The sequence below is a fragment of the Thamnophis sirtalis genome, unplaced genomic scaffold (assembly GCF_051295495.1).
Source record: "Thamnophis sirtalis isolate CommonGarterSnake01/CBP01778 unplaced genomic scaffold, rThaSir2_p1.2 scaffold_1, whole genome shotgun sequence".
Classification (NCBI taxonomy): Eukaryota; Metazoa; Chordata; class Lepidosauria; order Squamata; family Natricidae; genus Thamnophis; species Thamnophis sirtalis.
Window position 1 is genome coordinate 4,946,846 of NW_028261381.1, and position 13,076 is coordinate 4,959,921.

At 40.5% G+C, this 13,076-nt stretch overlaps 1 protein-coding gene across 1 annotated transcript in view; it reads right to left on the reverse strand.

The window, feature by feature from the left end:
• Nucleotides 1-13,076, reverse strand: part of PARD3B (par-3 family cell polarity regulator beta) — a 587,816-nt gene that overhangs the window by 227,657 nt on the left and 347,083 nt on the right. The window lies entirely within an intron of this gene.

Sequence of the window (13,076 nt, forward strand, 5' to 3'; positions counted from 1 at the left end):
GTACTGCAGGCCACTTCAGCTGACTGTTATCTGCAGTTCGGCGGTTCAAATCTCACCGGCTCAGGGTTGACTCAGCCTTCCATCCTTCCGAGGTGGCCAAAATGAGGACCCGGATTGTTGTTGGGGGCGATATGCTGACTCTGTAAACCGCTTAGAGAGGGCTGAAAGCCCTATGAAGCGGTATATAAGTCTAACTGCTATTGCTATTGCTATAAAGTTTACCCCTCAGTTATTTTTGTTAGGTATAATTACTGATTGTACAGTTGTAGAGACTAACCTGATTTTGCATTTAATAACCGCAGCAAGACTGCTGGTGGCGCAATACTGGAAGAAGGAAGATTTAATTTAAAAAAGGATGTTCACAGCAAGGCTATAATACTGAGACAGAGATTAGGGTCAAGGAAAACTAGATTCTACAGGAGTGATGTCCATTCAAGAATGGACATTAAAAGTAACAAACCTAGCAGAGATGGCTAAAATATCAGCATATCTCAAGGACCACTCCAACGAGAGATATAAACTGGAGTGGAGAAGGTGGATTGACTATACTCAAAATAAATACGGGACTAAGAAATTCCAGATAGTTTACGACTGAAGAAAGGAATGATATAATCTGTTTAGAGCTAGCCTAGCAAAGAGGAGTTAAAGCTCAAATGAGAGATGATATTAACTTTTTTTTAAAGTTTATTTTAGAATATCTTTGTTAAAGATTTATACCCTGTATTGGTTCTGGGAAGTCAGGGGGGGGGAGGTTGGGGGGTGGGGTTTGGGTGGGGAGGGTAGGGGGAGGGAAGTAAACATTTGTAAAAGTTTTTTTTTTTCAAAATTTTCAATTTAAAAAAAAACATAATCTAAGTTAAAACATACAAATCAGAATACTATTATTCTGAAATTGCAGACCATTTTACTGAAATTCACAATGCTTTTTTTTGCCATCTACTGAACGTTTTTCGTGAACCATTAGAGCTTTTCAGTTCTACAGAGTTCTGTGTTATTAAAACATTTGAACGCATCTATGTCAACCATCCAAAAATATACAAAACTCAAATAATCTTTTTGTGCCAAACGTCGACTGAATACTTTAAAAAAAAATGTATTTCTTTTTGTTTCAGTAGTTAAACACAAGAACGGCGGCTTTGATACAAGGAAACCATGATGCAATGCACATAAAATACGCATGAGCAAAAATGTCTCAGGACTTGAATTAAAAATGAGCCGAGAGCACTGAAGGCTGAAAACAAATACAGAAATAGGTCATGAAAAGTTTGGCAGAGCTTGCTACACAGGACCATGAAAATGTAATTGGCTACATAGTTCGTCCTGTTGATTTTCTGCCTCTGGAGCATCTGACGGAGAATGTCTACTTGAGGCTGCTATTCCTAGAACTACTTACTGCAGAGGAAGCTGAAATAAATGGGAATTACATTTGAATAGATGGGTGTATGATGGTGTCACATCTATGGTGTCACATCTATGCAGTTAAGTCTAACTGCTATTGCTACTGCTATGCTGCAGTGAAGAAATAAGCTAATTTATCTTTGATTCTGCAAACATTCCAAAATCCAAGAATCAACTGCGTACGGCTTCGTAACTTTATATAAGACTTCCTTGCTATTGATTCTTACCAATCTCAATAGCATCATTTTAATGACCGGCACTATATAGCAATAGCAGTTAGACTTATATACCGCTTCACAGGGCTTTCAGCCCTTTTTAAACTGTTTACAGAGTCAGCATATCGCCCCCACAGTCTGGGTCCTCATTTCACCCACCTCGGAAGGATGGAAGGCTGAGTCAACCTTGAGCCGGTGAGATAAGAACCGCTGAACTGCAGATAACAGTCAGCTGAAGTGGCCTGCAGTACTGCACCCTAACCACTGCACCACCTCGGCTCTATATGGTATTCCTCAACTTATGCCTATAATTGAGACCAACATTTCTATTGTTAAGTCATACGTTTGTTAAGGGAATTTTTGCCCCATTTTATGATCTTTCTAGCCACAGTTATTAAATGAATCAGTGCAGTTGATAAGTTAGTAACATGGTTGTTGAGCGAATCTGGCTTCCCCGTTGATTTTGCTTGTCAAAAGGTTGCAAAAGGTGATCACGTGACCTTTGGACACTGCAACGGTCATAAGTATGGAACCAGTTGAATCTGAATTTTGATCACAATTGTAAGGCCGCTGCACAGGTCGTAAGTGTGAAAAAATGGTCACAAGTCACTTTTTTCAGTGTCTTTGTCACTTTGAACAGTCGTTAAATGCCGAGGTGGCGCAGTGGTTAGGGTGCAGTACTGCAGGCCACTTCAGCTGACTGCTATCTGCAGTTCAGTGGTTCTAATCTCGCCGGCTCAAGGTTGACTCAGCCTTCCATCTCCTTCCGAGGTGGGTGAAATGAGGACCCAGACTGTGGGGGCGATATGCTGACTCTGTAAACCGCTTAGAGAGGGCTGAAAGCCCTATGAAGCGGTATATAAGTCTAACTGCTATTGCTATTGCTATTAAATAAACTGTTGTAAGTCAAGGACTACTTGTATCATCACAAAAAAACAAAACAGATGCTGTTATCTTACATAAGCACTTTGCAGCAGAAATTGCAAACCAGATCCTTGAGTTACAAAGAACTATTACAAATTGCTCCATTACCTCCAGGAGATGCCTAAATCACCCCTGGTTTAACAGCCACCTGTTCTAGGGGAAGGGGTTCTCCTGTTCTGCCTGCTAGCCGGTGAGAGAGGGAAGAGAGGGAAGGGCTCACACACTTATCAAGAACGGCGCTGCTGGCCTGCCAAAAATACCTGACTTAACAATAGAAATGTTGAGCTCAATTGTGGTAGTAAATTGAGGATGACCTGTAATGGCTTTTTTTGAGACCAGGAAAGGGGGGTGTTTGTGTCCAGCAGTTTAAGGACTGGAAGATCTCTCAGTTCCATCTGAAGCCCCCACCCCACTCACCCACCGAAGGTTGCAAAGGTCTCCTTTTTATAAGGAAAAAAAACAGGCTGACTTGTTTGATAGTGCTTTGCGAGAGATTAGGAGATTCCATTCATTACATTATACCAAAGTACAGAATTGTATTAAAGAAAGACTATCTATCTATCTATCTATCTATCTATCTATCTATCTATCTATCTATCTATCTATCTATCTATCTATCTATCTATCTATCTGGCTATCTATCTATCTGGCTATCTATCTATCTGGCTATCTAATCTATATCATCTATCTATCTATCTATCTATCTATCTATCTATCTATCTATCTATCTATCTATCTATCTATCTATCTATCTATCTATCTATCTCTAATCTATCTCTCTCTCTCTCTCTCTCTCTCTCTCATCTATCTATCTATCTATCTATCTATCTATCTATCTATCTATCTATCTATCTATCTATCTATCTATCTATCTATCTATCTATCTATTAGATTGTTTTTTTTACAACCCTCGGTATGCCCAAATATGGGAGGAAGATCACTACTTCCATTCTCTGTCCTTCGGCTCGTCACAAGAGACCATCCAGGCAGAAACCCAATATTTTTACTGTTGTCTTTTTGTTACATTTTGTTGTGTTTGTGCTGATAAATAAATAAAGGGAGACTAGTATAGATCTATTTCAAGCTATTTAGCTCTCATAAGCTAGCCATACCCTTACTGGGATTTGAACTGGGCTATATTACATACTAGGCAGACTTCTTAGCCATTAGGCCACAGACTCTTATCCGTTATCAGCAAAGCCAGGGTGAAAGGTATCTATTAGATTTTTTTTATAACCCCCAGTATGCCCAAATATATATAATCTCTATCTCTATCTCTATCTCTATCATCTCTATCTCTATCATCTCTATCTCTATCTCTATCTCTATCTATATATCTAAATATCTATATATCTATATCTATATCTATATCTATATCTCCATCTCTCTATATCTATCTATCTATCTATCTATCTATCTATCTATCTATCTATCTATCTATCTATCTATCTATCATCTATCTATCTATCTAAAAGAAATCTGTTTCTGTCACATTGTTTTAGCTCCACTTGGATTTCATTCTGTATTTGGAAGTTTTATTGTTGCCCCCCCCCAAACAATGCCAAAACTAAAATACAAATAGCCCTGCAGAATTGTAGATCAAATTCTCGTGATTTTGAAAGGGTTGAAAACCCCGAGAAACCAACCATGGGGGGGGGGGAGCAAAGAAAGGGTTTATTGATTTACAGTCTTATTTGGACTCAGAAAAGCACAAGAAAGCAAGTTTGAAGAGAGTCCATCAGGAAAATTGACAGATTATTTTGTAAAACTCAACAGCAGATCAAAGGATGCTGTTAACTGCTGAAAAGGGTGCTTTTATATTTCAGATCATTAAGCATCAAAATGGTTTCAAGAAAAAGGACTACACACCTGCCTTATCGAAGACAAAGATGGTTTGAAAATGTTCCAGTGCACAAAGACTTAGCAGATGCTACTTGCAGGCACAACAAGGACCTTGGGGAAGATTGCTCCCATGGATTACATTACAACAATTATGATACATTATACCAAAGTACAGAACTTTATGAAAGATTTTTTTTTGTTTTCAGCCGCTGGCGTAGTGCTCAAATATTACGTACGTATGTATGTATGTATGTACGCACGCACACGCATACACAAATCTATCTATCTATCTATCTATCTATCTATCTATCTATCTATCTATCTATCTATCTGTTCTGACCCCCCTCGTCCTACACCAAAGCACGCTGAGACAAAGATACTTTCAGGATTTATTAACACACAGACAGGACCTTGGCAGCAATCCAGCACAGTCCAAGCCGTGGCAGCAATCCAGCATAGACTAACCTTGGCAGCAATCCAGCGTGCCAAGGTAGCCACAAGAGTTCTCCAGCTCAAGAGCCGAGGTGGCGCAGTGGTTAGGGTGCAGTACTGCAGGCCACTTCAGCTGACCGTTATCTGCAGTTCAGCGGTTCTAATCTCACCGGCTCAAGGTTGACTCAGCCTTCCATCCTTCCGAGCTGGGTGAAATGAGGACCCAGACTGTGGGGGGCGATATGCTGACTCTGTAAACCGCTTAGAGAGGGCTGAAAGCCCTATGAAGCGGTATATAAGTCTAACTGCTATTGCTAACTGCTATTGCTAAGTGAATATGTTGACTCCTGCAAAAGGGCGTGTGCACAATCATTCCTTTTATAGTCTTGAGAGGAGCCTAATTACCACCCGCTGAGTGCAATTATCTCCTGTAACTGCGCAATTCTTCCTTATGCCTATTAGCTCTCCGTTGCTGCGTATCCAGGAACAATTCCCTTGGCTCTTCCCCACTGCTCCAATGCATGACGTCTGGATCACACTCCCTTGTCTCCTCCCCACTGGTCCAAGGCTCAGGCGCCTCCTGGTGGCCAACCAGCCTCTTTGCGCCCTGCTCAGGGTCGGAACCCTGTCCCTGCTTCACACCTGCTTGTCACCACTGGAAGTAACCGGTGCTATCAGCCATGGCTACTCATTGTCAGCACAACAGTTAGCCATTTATCGGCTAGAAAATGCATGCTAATGTACTCATGAAAAAGACCCCCTTAGAAAGAAACTGAAGAACCAGGACGGTCATTCTGTGAACAAGTTATGTTTCAATATTCAGAGGTCAGAGCGGAAATCACCCAAGGGATAACAGCAAGAACAACACTGAGGTGACAATATATCATATCATGCAAAGAATTCTCCTGATATTTCAGATCAAAGGATCTCAAAAGCAAAATGCAGAGCACTGGTGGAATTTTTACAAAACATTTAGATTGTACCAGGAGCATGTATGTAGGTAGTCCTTTAGGTTTAAAGGAAACACCCCAGAGTGCATTTTGTCTCTGGACAAAGAAGGGACTCTGCATTCCCAGTCAGGAAGGGCAGAGTCTAACAACATGAGGACATGGAACACTGTAGTCACTGTAAGTGTTTATTCTGTGATGCTGCTCATGTTTTTCTATCAGTTTTTGGTGATGTCTTTCTTCAAAGCTGGTGGAGGCTCCATAGTACAAGGCTCACCAGTGGGTTCTCCCAACAGCTGCACCTTCTAATTCCCTTGAAGAGATAGCAATAGCAATAGCAGTTAGACTTATATACCGCTTCATAGGGCTTTCAGCCCTCTCTAAGCGGTTTACAGAGTCAGCATATCGCCCCCACAGTCTGGGTCCTCATTTCACCCACCTCGGAAGGATGGAAGGCTGAGTCAACCTTGAGCCGGTGAGATTAGAACCGCTGAACTGCAGATAACAGTCAGCTGAAGTGGCTGCAGTACAGCACTCTAACCACTGCTCCACCTTGGCTCAAGATGTCACAGTGGTTTTGGCTTTCTCAGTATTTTTGTAGCAGTTGTGTGTCGGCCTCACGCTCTCTCTTCTCAGACTCCAGTACATTATAAAGCAACTCAGTGGTGGGATTGAAATAATTTAACAACCGGTTCTCTGCCCTAATGACCAGCTGGGTAGGTGGGGCTCGGTGGTCATGTGACTGGGTGGGCGTGGCCAACTCAAGGTCACTCAGGTCGATGGGCCCTTCGCCTTAGCTGTTACAATGTAATAAGGGTTAACCGGAGAGGCAGTTTCTGTAAGCAGGTCAATAAAGATCAGGCTAGAAACAACACCAGAATGTTTCCTCCCTGCCTTCCTTACAGGATTAGCCCTGTAAAGTGGGGAAAAAAACAAAAGGAGATTTCTTCCAACAACCGGTTCTCCGAACTGCCTGGAAAGTTACCAACCGGTTCTCCCGAATAGGTGCGAACCGGCTGAATCCCATCACTGGAGCAACTCAAAAGAACAAATCTCTTCCCACCTTCAAACTGTGCATGCCAAAGTGTGTAATAGGCATTAGAGGACATGTGGTATAGCTTCAACGAAGTCCAACTTGAACGCTACTGGCAGATCCTTAACGTATCTTATTCTCATGACTTTGAGCAATGTACCCGGTAGCAAATATAAACTTTGTTTAATTAGGAAACATAACAAAACACAACAATCTTAATCATAACCATGTAATTTTGTTCCATTATGAGTCAGTGAGCTTGTAAGAAGGCTCAGAATAAGGGGAAAGAGGAGCAGAGTTGCTTCCCCCTTTCAGCTTTCAACCTTAAACAATAGATCAAAGGGAATAATATTTATTTGGTTTGTAGGTCTGTGTCTCATTATACGCCCTCCAGCATCAGGCATTGTGGTAAAAGCCTTCGATTCATAACAGTTTCATAGTTCACAGAGAAGAGAAGGGGAGATGGGAGAAGTCAGGAAGGAAAAATATCAACTACAGAGAAGTGAGATATGGAGCTGGAAATTAAAAGTTTGGGAGAAGTTCTTATGTGCTCTAATATGACTTCGTTGTCCTTCTTTCTGTACAAGCCTTCAGCTTTCTCCTGAATCCTGTTCCGTCATTTGTCACATTATGACTCCTGCCTTCTTCCTATGAATATTAAGAGCCGAGGTGGCGCATAGAACATACATAGGACAAACAAACAGGAGAATAAATGCACACATCGCAGAACACAAGAAGGCAGTAAGAAAAAAAGAAAAAAACTTCCTCCCTTTTCCAGCACCTTAAAGCTACAGGACATGAAATTAATTTTGAAGGAACAAGGTTAATCTCCAAAACTGAACACTTCAACAAGGGAATAATTATGGAAGCTATCGAAATAGAGAAACACCCCCACAACATGAATAAAGGTGACGATACCTCCCGCCTACCAGACATCTGGAAACCAGCTTTAGTCAACAAACGAGCCCCACACACCACCCAGGCTGTTACAACACGAAACAACAACGGACACACAGCCAGCACCAATCAGCACCAATCTACCAATCATGATAGAACCACATATCAATCATTCCACTTAGTGAAACAAAGCCAGCACTCCACACACCCCCACCAAGATTTATAGAAGGACGGCAACTCCGACCGCACTTTAAGCTGAAAACACAGCCTGAAGATGGCGAGTGGGACCTCGCCGAAACGTTGCCAAGACAATCTCAATCTTACATGGGAAAAGACCCGAATACAACAAGACTATATAGTATATAGTATGTGTGTGTGTATATGTATGTATTTATGTATGTACGCACGCATACACATACGCATTCGCATATGTATATGTATGTATATTATGTCACAACCCCTTGTATGCCAAAATATGGGAGGAAGCATACTGCTTTCCTTTCTCTGTCTATCGGCTCATCACAAGAGACCATCCAGACAGAAAGCCATTATTTTTACTGTTGCCTTTTGTTACATTTGTGTTGCATTTGTGCTGATAAATAAATAAAGGGAGACTAGTATAGATCTATTTCAAGCTATTTAGCTCTCATCAGCTAGTCTCACATTTCATCGGATCAGCTAGTCTAGATCTCGTCAGATCTATACTAGTCTCCCTTTATTTATTTATCAGCACAAATGCAACACACACACACACACACATGTTTAAAGATGTGTAAATAAGCAAAATAATATATACATGTACAAGTATAATGACATAATGTTGATATAATGACTGCAAGGTGTTGTAGAAGGAAGAAGAAGAAGAAGAAGAAGAAGAAGAAGAAGAAGAAGAAGAAGAAGAAGAAGAAGAAGAAGAAGAAGAAGAAGAAGAAGAAGAAGAAGAAGAAGAACAAAAACAAAAACAAAAACAAAAACAACAAAGAAATACTGTAAACACTACTGCCAGTATCAAACAACTCATTGGAATATCACCAATTTTGTGCTAGCAGCACATAGCTAAAATTAGTAACGGGAGGAGAGGATGACTGTATATTGTGCTTCCATGGCCAAAGTTAGCCAAGACAATAGGAATTTTGATATCTGGACTCTAGTATTACTTAATACTTAAGTAATTAGAAAATATCAGTTTGGGAGCTAAATTGCCTATAGAATAGCTGATTTTAAATCTCTCTCTCTCTCTCTCTCTCTCTCTCTCTCTCTCTCTCTCTCTCTCTCTCTCTCTCTCTCTCTCTCTCTCTCTCTCTCTCTCTCTGTCACACACACACACACACACACACACACACACACACACACACACACAGAAACACCCTCTCCCTCTTTGATTAGAAACCATATTTCTTCAAATTTATTGATACAAAACAGTATTACAGCTTTTGGGCAGAATACATTTAATAAATAACTACCTCTCTTTGATATACAAATATGGGCCGATTGAGAAAACTATTTCTAACAGGGCACCGCTATTTCCAAAGTTTATTGGCTAGCCAAAGCACTCAATTTTACCTGTTCAATGCAAATGTTCATGTCCCCCCCTCCTCCCGATAGACAATCAAAGCTATTCCCAATTCACTGAATGAATGTTTGATAATTCAGCAGTGATGGGCTGAAAGAACAAATTTGAAGTTGAGGGCAAAACAGCCTATCCTCTCTAGCACTATGACCATTAGCAGATTATACCATTCTGTGTGGCAAAGCCAGGAAGTTTATACATTACTAAGAACATGAAGTAGAATCAGGTAATTAGTAATTGGATATCAGGCAAGACGAAAGTGAGATATCCATGGCTGATATGTAAAACTTCTTAATTATATCATTTTCTTATACTAAAATTATCACTGATAAGTCACTGTTGACTAAATAAACATTGCTATTAGGAAATAACTATTCAAAAAACCCATGAGTTAACGGCCTTTTTGGTAATTACATCTTAATCTCACCATCTATTTGATAAGCATATCTGTTATCATTTAGATATGTTAATCATTCAGTAATGCATATTTCCTAAGTGATTAATAGTATGCTTAGGAAGTCAAAGGAGGATTTATAATTTTCACAGACAATGCAGGCAGGAATACTAAACTATATTACTGATTATTGATATAAGGCACACTGTGGAACGTTTAGCTAAGTGTCTGTAAGCATTTTATTGTCTCGATTTAACTCTGAAGCCCTATTTAGTTAAAGTTTACAGTTATTTGGATAATATAAATATAATGGTAATTAATTCCTTCTTCGTAATAATGGAGAAATCTTGTTGGAAAAGGTGAATTCACTTTTGTGATACTGAGGATATGTTCATAAAAAAATCTGAAACAAGGAAGTTTACCAACCAATAGTTTATAGTTTATAGTTTATTAACATTTATAGGCCGCCCTTTTCCCTGAGGGGACTCAGGGCGGCTCACATAAAATCAGGAAGGGGAATACAAACAATGACGTAGACACATATAAATAAAAATAATAAGCAACATTCATTCATCATTCGGGAGGGGCGGCTATCTTTGTCCCCAGGCCTGACGGGCTAGCCAGATCTTAAGGGCTGTGCGGAAGGCCTGGACGGTGGTGAGAGTACGAATCTCCACAGGGAGCTCGTTCCAAAGGGTCGGAGCTACTACTGAAAAGGCCCTCCTCCTTGTAGTTGCCAGCCAGCACTGGCTGGCCGATGGAATTCGGAGGAGGCCCAATCTATGAGATCTAATTGGTCGCAGGGAGGTAATTGGCAGAAGGCGGTCTCTCAAGTGTTTGGTCATACTACTATCCTAAACTACCAAAATGTCTCTAAAATCATTTTTAATAATACAGTATAAATTACACAAAGCAGTATCATGAAACTAAACTGAAAAAAACCCACTGCAAAGCATCAAATGTATAATTTTACCATCACTTAAATTCTCTTCAAAATATAACCACTTTCAAGGTGTAGGTACAATTAATACATAACAAGCAATGATAATATTTAACAATAGGCAACTGTTAAACACTTTTCTTGCATTTGATGAATTATCACATTAGAATTACATAGTATCTCATCGTAGGTACTCTGAGAATAAGACATCGCCCCACCCTTATGTTCAATCACGTCTGATTCTTGGAGATTTCCTGGAGAAGGCCTTGACGGTTTTTTGGCAAGGTTTTTCAGAAATTGTTTGCCATTGTCTGCTTCTAAATTCCATACAAAGTGAATTATAGAATTTGAAGCCTATTTTGTCTACTCGTCTTTAAGTTCCAGAGTTGAGCATAATTAAAAATTGGAAAACCCTTAGCAGTTATTTCTGCCCCATGAAAACTTCATGCCATAGGAATAATGTTTATTAAAGGCGTGAGCCGACAAATGCGCGCCCGACAACAGCGCGCCGAAAAAACTGTGGCAATAAAACCGTGACGTCGACAGCGTGCCCACAAAGGCGCGCCGACAAAAGAGCGCTGACAGAAGCGCGATTACGGTTAAGGTAAGGGTTAGGGTAAGGGTTAGGGTTAGGGTTAGGTTCAGGGTTAGGTTTAGGTTAGGTTTAGGTTAGGTTTAGGGTTAGGTTTAGGGTTACCTTTAGGGTTAGGTTTAGAGCACGCTTCTGTCGGCGCGCTGTTGTCGGTGCGCTTCTGCACTCATTCGTCGGCGCGATTTCAAACTCACGGTTTTCTCCCCGTGGTTTCGTCGGCACACTTTTGTCGAGCGCGCATTTGTCGGTTAACCATTAAAGGTACCATAACCGTGACAAGTATCAGTTTTTAAACTGGCATCCCAGCTACAGGGCTTACTGATTTTCTAGGGAAGACGTATCAAAATAGAATCTTCTTAAGTGACTAATTCAGCCAAACAGTACCTCAGTTCAAGATCAGTGACCCACTGAAGAGCAGGTAACAGGTAAGGAGAGATTTGTAAATAAGCCATCACGGTTTTCTCGCCGCGGTTTTGTTGGCGCGCATTTGTCGGTGAACCTATTGAAATATCTCATGTACCGTTCCAATCCTGGAGCCATCAATTTTTATGGAGTCCCTTGGTGTTCTCTGAGCTTGGTTATTTGCTTGCAGACCTACTGACCAATCAGTAACAGCCAAACACTGGGAAGTTTTTTTTTTAAAATTCTAGGCTGCCATCTGGGTTTGTCCTGAAACATGCAGTCCTTGGCAAAGTGCTGTTGAACTGAAGTCTGAAAACAGGTTTACATACACTAAGCCAGAGACATTTCAAGACTTTACACTTTCTAAATCCACTCATCCAAAGACCTATCAATTTACTAAAAAGACATAGGTTGGTGTTCCAGGTTAAATCATAGCCAAGAGGACTTAGGGAATGAGAACAGGTCAAGAATAAGATACACAAAACCTGAAGCAACAGATTTGCCAACATAAAACATGTTATTTCAGACAGATTCACCGATATGCGTCAGTACTGCCAAGAGATGATATCTGGAGAAAGGTTACGAGGGAAAACACACATCCTGAGCAGAGGACTTAAAGCCCTCCTCAGGGCGTATAGGATGATTTCAATCTATGACACAAAGAACTTCCTTCTGGAAACAGTCAGTGGCCTATCCTCATTCCAGAGCAAGAAGGTTGTGTGAATTTGGTCCCTTTAACACTTTGAGCAATCACAAATTCACTTTCTGAGATTAGATTTTTTTTAGGCTTACAAGAGATTCCAACAAGTTTGAGGCAATCCTGAGATTTGCAGAAATAACAAAACAAAGAAACAGCAATTAAAAAAATGGAACAGAAATCGCCTAGTCCAATGAGAACTGGGTATGTTCAATGAATATGGACTTTCAATTGACTACTGGAGACAATAAGAATAAGAATAAAGGTAGTCCTTGACTTACAACCATTTGTTCAGTGACTGATCAAAGTTATAGCAGAATAACAGAACTTCTCATGCACCTCCATGCGCTCTTCAGGATCCTTCTCCACATCCCGAAGCATATCTAATTTACTTGGCAGCAGTCATTCACTTGCCTTCTGGCCTGGGACTTGCAATTTCATGCCAGCTTCCTCACTGAGTTTGGTTGTGGGAAACTGGCAAGAAGTTGTTTCGTGTAATGACCACAGGATTCAGTTAATGACAGTAACTGGGGCTGAAGGGATTTAAGCAATGTTTTCGTGCTTTATGATGGCATTGCTTAATGATGTAAATTCTGGGCCCAGCTCTGGTCATCACACAAGGATTTCCTGTAAGAATAAAAATCAGCGCCGAGAAAAAAATATAATGAAATATCCTGGAACGGGGTTTATTGGCTGCCAGTTTAAATAGACAGCTATCCCAAGGGCAATACTTTTACGGAGAGAAGATTACTAGATATGCCATATGTGATGTGGATAAAGGAGCAGGGAAATA